This window comes from Vicia villosa, linkage group LG3 (assembly GCF_029867415.1).
Source record: "Vicia villosa cultivar HV-30 ecotype Madison, WI linkage group LG3, Vvil1.0, whole genome shotgun sequence".
Classification (NCBI taxonomy): domain Eukaryota; kingdom Viridiplantae; phylum Streptophyta; class Magnoliopsida; order Fabales; family Fabaceae; genus Vicia; species Vicia villosa.
In genome coordinates, this window is record NC_081182.1 from 185,392,642 (window position 1) to 185,398,882 (window position 6,241).

Here is a 6,241-nt window from a genome sequence, read left to right on the forward strand (position 1 = left end):
TTAGAATTGATTACATTAATTTGTAAGTAACTAGAGTGATCAAGTGTTGATCAGGATACTCTAGGAAGTCTTAGCTTGTGTCTAAGCAGTTGTAATTAGAGTGATCACGTGGTGGTCAGGATACTCTAAGAAAGTCTTAGCTTGTGTCTAAGCATTTGTTCCTAGAGTGATCAGGTTGTGATCAGGATACTCTAGAAGACTTAGTCGTGGGCTAAGTGGAAAACCATTGTAATCTGTTGCGATTAGTGGATTAAATCCTCAGGTGAGGTAAATCACTCCGTGGGGGTGGACTGGAGTAGTTTAGTTAACAACGAACCAGGATAAAAATAACTGTGCAAATTGTTTTTATCGTTCAAGTTTTTAGACTACACTTATTCAAACCCCCCCTTTCTAAGTGTTTTTCTATCCTTCAAACATTTCCCTGCACGCGTTCAGCACATCCCCCTTCTCATCCCAACACCCAAATTCATGTTCTAGCTCAAAATTGCACACGAAATTCCCATATATATCATATATACAACACATAAGGACCTCTATAATCACCAAAACCTCATTAATCATGCAAATCTATGAATTTCACCCAAAATCCCAAAAGTTAGGTTTTCACATTCTTTCCACCAAACATACTACAATTCAGAACCCACGCATAGAATCATGATAAGAAGCATTATAACATATCACTTCCATCAATACATACAACATTACCCAAATGATTTCACTCAAAACCTAACATTTAGAACTCACACATCCATGGAGAATAACATACAATCTAACCCACCATAAACATCATCATGCCAACCCTTAGAAAGTAAGAACCCCACCCTTACCTTAGCAAAAGCTTCACTTCCTTCAATGGAGTTCTTCCTTCAATGAAGATCTTCATGCCATAGCTTTCCCTCTTCCTTCCCTTCTTTCTCTTCTTTCTACACAAAATGAGTTATGAGGCCAAACCTCTAAAACCCTAACTCTTACTACCATTCTTTTCTTAATTGGGCTTAGCCCACAATCCAATCTCTTATGTCATATTCGTTTCACTTAGGCGCAATTCATAATCTCTCTTTAATTACTAAATTAATCCAAATAACACACATAAATAATTAACCACACAACATAACCGATGTTATTTCCAATAATATTCCACATTTACCATCGATCCCTAACTTTAACAGTACTAACTCACAATTGTACTTCTCTGACTAATCCGACTAATTAATCTGACCATAACTTAACTGCTCAAATCAACATATTAATCCATTACGTTTGTAGAATAATACCGATAAACCTCGACTTCAACAAATTCCAATGAATAAATCCTCAATCAATTTAATTAAATAATTAATTAAATTCGGGGCGTTACAACTAACAACAACATTAAAGTTATTCTAAACACTATATGGATAGCCTTAATTTTGTGTACATGGAAGATGCGAAAAACAATCATTTTCGATAGCGGTTCTTTTAGTCATGATGAGGTGATATCAAACATTTTATTTTTTTCTTGGAGATGGGTTAGTAGTAGGGAATCCTCGCGTAGGATCAATTTTTATGATTGGTATAAATTACCATTACTTTGTGACTTTTCCACCTAGTGTGTTCTTGTTGTAAGGGTTGCACCCCTAGTGCGATTTCTTATATTCAATTGCTTATTAAAAAAAAGTTTTAATTTTTCAATTTTGGTAATTGTGTCCCAATCAATTGTAATTTTGTATAAATATTTGAGTATCCCAATCAAGCTGAATGCAAATTCTAACACTCAATTATATTCTCTTTAATCATCTCTCTTCCTCTCCTTCTCCATACCCAATTTTTCCATTTTCAACAAACCATGTGATTCCAAGTTCTAACAATTAATGGCGAGTAAAAATATAAAAACATCATCAATGATTTCCAATCAATTAAAGAAAGGGGAATGAGATGTGAAGATATAGAGGGAGAAATATAAGTCTTATGGGTCTGAGAGTAATTTAAAATTTATTACGATAACTCATTATAACTCAACAAAATAATATCTTGAGTGGGTTACCCAACATCATAACTCATTATGATTTATGAACAATGAATTCACTAAACAAAGCATTAATTTAAAATTTATTATTTGGTCGATCAACTCTACAAATTTTATATATTTTAATACTTTTAATATTATTTGGTAGATCGTCTTCATACTATTTAAATATTATTTGGCTCATGGATAGAGTTCATCAAAATTTATTTGTATCCTAAGTAAACATACATTGTCTCCATACCTTTTCATTCTTGTTTTCGAAGGATTATCCGCTCTTATCCGCGGCACCGTCGCTAGTGGTGATCTTCATGGTGCACATTTCTGCAGGGGGGCACCTAGTGTGTCCCACTTGCCTTTTGCTGACGACTGTTTTTTATTTTGCATGGCTAACATTGTGGAGGTGACTAATCTTATGGAGATTCTTAGTATTTATGCGGAGTGGTCGTTCCTTATCTTGGAGTGGTCGTTCCTTATCTTAGTATTTCTTTCCTTATAGATAGAATTTGGAAAAGAATCAACTCCTGGAGTGGTCGTTCCTTATCTAGAGCAGGGAAGGAAGTTATGATCAAATCAGTACTGCACTCGATCACGACCTATATTATGAGTCTCTACTTGATCCCGGATGGTGTGGTGCAAGATATTGAAAAAATGCTGAATTCTTTTTGGTGGGGAGGAGGTCGCCACAACAAAGGTATTAGGTTGATGTCATGGGAGAGGATGACTATCTTGAAAAGTGAAGGAGGTATGGGTTTCAGAGACTTTAGAGCGTTTAATTTGGCCATGATTGCAAAGCAAGGGTGGAACTTTTTGTCACAACCAAATTCTCTTGTGGCTAAAATATTCAAAGCAAGGTACTTTCCTCGTTCCTCTTTTCTTGATTCCAAGATTGGTAATAATCCAAGCTTTGTATGGAGGATTTTGTGGAAGGCGAAGGATGTGTTAAAATTGGGGAGTAGGTGGAGTATTGGAGATGGTAGTTGTATTAAAGTTATGCATGATCCGTGGCTCCATGAGAAGGATAGTTGGTGGCTTAATGGTCCTCAAAAGCAAGAAGCTTATGATCTTTTTGTCAAAGATCTTATGCGACCCGATGTGAAACAATGGGATGTGGTTAAGGTGAATCAAGCTTTCGGGAGGGAGGAGGCCGAAACTATTCTTAGTATCCCTTTAGTGGAGGATGTTGTGGAGGATAGGTTGATTTGGCAAGAGGAACAAAGTGGTGTTTATAGTGTGAGATCGGGGTATAGACTATGGCGAAGGATGCAAAGTAATATTCATCACTATGGTTCTGAAGGTAATTGGAGTAATCTTTGGAGTATTCTAGCGCCTCCCAGAGCTAAGCACTTGTTATGAAGGATTTGTAGGGATTGTCTCCCCACCCGTTCTAATCTCCAACAACATCATGTTCAATGCCCGACCTTATGTCCTTGGTGTGAGTTAGAAGATGAAGATGAGTGGCATGTGTTCTTTGGGTGTGTTTCTACTAGTCAGAGTTGGCGGGCAGCAGGTTTGTCATCTATTATAGAATCACGTCTACATACATTCTGCGATGCTAAGTCACTTATTTTTTATGTTTGTAGCTGTGAGGACCGTAGGGATGCGGGTAGATTTGCGGTTTGCCTTGAGATGCTCTGGAGAAGTAGAAATAATGTGGTATGGCAAGATACTCGTGAAGATCCTATGCGGATTGGTCTACAAGCCTATCAAAATTGGTACGATTGGTTCTTAGCCAGAGAGAAGCAAAATCCTTCCGGGCATAGTATTATTTCAGAAATTTGGGTTCCGCCTTCGGTAAACCAAGTTAAGTGCAATGTTGACGCAGCTTTCAACAAGGTATGTGGTACTACTAATAGAGGATGGTGCTTTAGGGACCATGTGGGGAGATTTATCACAAGGGGTGCCGCTTGGGATGTGGGTTCTCTTTCCGTCATTGAAGCAGAAGCCACCGCTTTGAAAGAAGCAATCCAAAATGCCATCCCTTCTCAGTTTTCTCATGTTATCCTTGAAAGTAATTGTCAAATTGTAACTAACGCGGTTCGCTCTAAACATGTAGGTAACTCTGAGTTTAGCCTTATTATTAAGAATATTCAGAATTTGTTTCTTCTCTTTCCGAACTTTGAGGTAAAGTTCATTAAGCGCCAAGAGAATTCGGTCGCCCATAATTTAGCTAAGGCGGCCAATTCTTGGTCTAGGCGTAATTTTTTTAATATGGTACCTCTTTCTATTGATCTTTGTTTAAGGAATGAAAATCGTTAAGTTTGTTTCTGTCAAAAAAAAAAAAAGTAAACATCCACAAAATTTAGGGTCTTGCATCGTGATGTTACATCTACTAACATATTTATATTTTGATAAGGGACAAAACACTAGTGCATAAATGACAATAGAATATTTAATATTATACTTTTTTTTATTAAAAATAGGTGTGAAATTTAAAAATAAAAAAAGATATTTCAATATATGACATCTAATTTTAGGTAAAATGAGTTTAAAATAGAGTTATGTGAAAAATGTAAATATAAATATAAATATATACTTAATTTTAAGAAAAATTGGTGTGATAAGTAAATTATTTTTTATTTTTACAAGCGCGAGACTCGTCTTATCTTTCACCAACGCTTCAACAAAAAAATCCTTTATCACTGTTCCGCTTCAACAAGAAAATAATATATTTTAATTACTTACTATTATAGGTTAAACAAGTTTTTTTCAATTCCAACATAGAACTAATATACTACTTTAATTACTTTATAGTTTTTACATAAAACACCTAAAAGATATATATAATTATTTAATGACCCAAAAAATTAATTATAAATTATAGTATATTTATTTAATAAAAAATAATATATTTTAATAAGAAATAAAGCCTAAAAATTAAAGTTAAAACAAAAAAAACCTACAATGACCTGAAGACGCAGTCGAAAACAGTGACCAATTTTATCTTAAGAGCCAAAATTGCAAATAAGCATGCTTGTTGTGTTCTCTAATATTTACTTGTTCAGCAATACTTCTAAGAGTCTTGCAATTGTGTCCTCGAACCGATGAGATCTTAGGAGCTCCAAGAGAGACAGCGGACTCCCATAAAGCACGAGGAATCGGAAGGTTAGCTTGCAATACCAATTTAGAAATTTTAATAGTTGTAACCATTTATGCAAATTCACTTGGCCATACAATTGCAATACTGACAATGGCCTTCAAAGCCTTCTCCTGCAATATTTGTATGCCAGAACAAGAACTTGCACAAGAGGGCCTGACAGAACATGACAGCATACACTATATTTGGAATAAATATTGTACACTTATGAGATAATAGTCATAGAATATTTACATTCATTAGGCATAATTAGACATAAGTAGTTTTCCTATTATACATTTGTAATTCTTGTATATATTACATGTTGATAATCAATAAAGATGATCGAAATATTTTCCTATATGGTATCAAGAGCTAGTTTTTCGATCAGCCTTCTTTTCTAGCCACCATTCAAACTCTTCCGCACCACCCAAACTATCCCTTAACTGCAGCCATGACAGCCCCAACATCTGAAACAGCAACCCAACAACCCAAATTCCACACTGCTTTTGGAATCACCAACGTGAAATCCATCATTCCAATCACGTTGGACAACGATTCAAGCCTCTATCTCTCATGGTCTGCACTATTTCAAGTTCAAGCGTGTGTTCATAACGTGCTTGATCATATCATCCCTCCCACCGATGAAAAAGAAAAACAAACAGCAGAAGCAACAAAGAAAAACGACCCCGGTCTCTGGAAACGTCTCGACGCGATCGTTTTGCAGTGGATGTATGCCACCGTAACTCAAGATATTCTTAGTTCCATTCTAGTTATCAATGATACTGCTGAAAGATGTTGGAACAGAATTGCGGCTATGTTTCAAGATAACAAACATTCGAGAGCAGTCCACCTCGAACATCAATTCGCCAACACGCACTTGGAAGATTTCCCGTCAACAAAAGCATATTGCAATCGCCTGAAACTCCTCGCAGATCAACTTGCAAATGTTGATTCTCCCGTCAACAACACTCGTCTTGTGTTGAAGATGATTTCTGGACTGACAGATTCGTATGCTGGATTCGTTACATACATCCAGCAACACGATCCCTTGCCGACGTTTGAAACGGCAAAATCCCGGTTGGAATTAGAAGAATCCACCATGATTCAACGCGTTGCACGCGAATCCGGAAACCAATCATCTCCGACGGCCTTACTCATGA

General features: G+C 36.2%; 1 pseudogene; it reads left to right on the forward strand.

The window, feature by feature from the left end:
- The first annotated feature begins 5,532 nt into the window (after positions 1–5,532).
- On the forward strand, positions 5,533–6,241 carry LOC131659523 (uncharacterized; annotated as a pseudogene).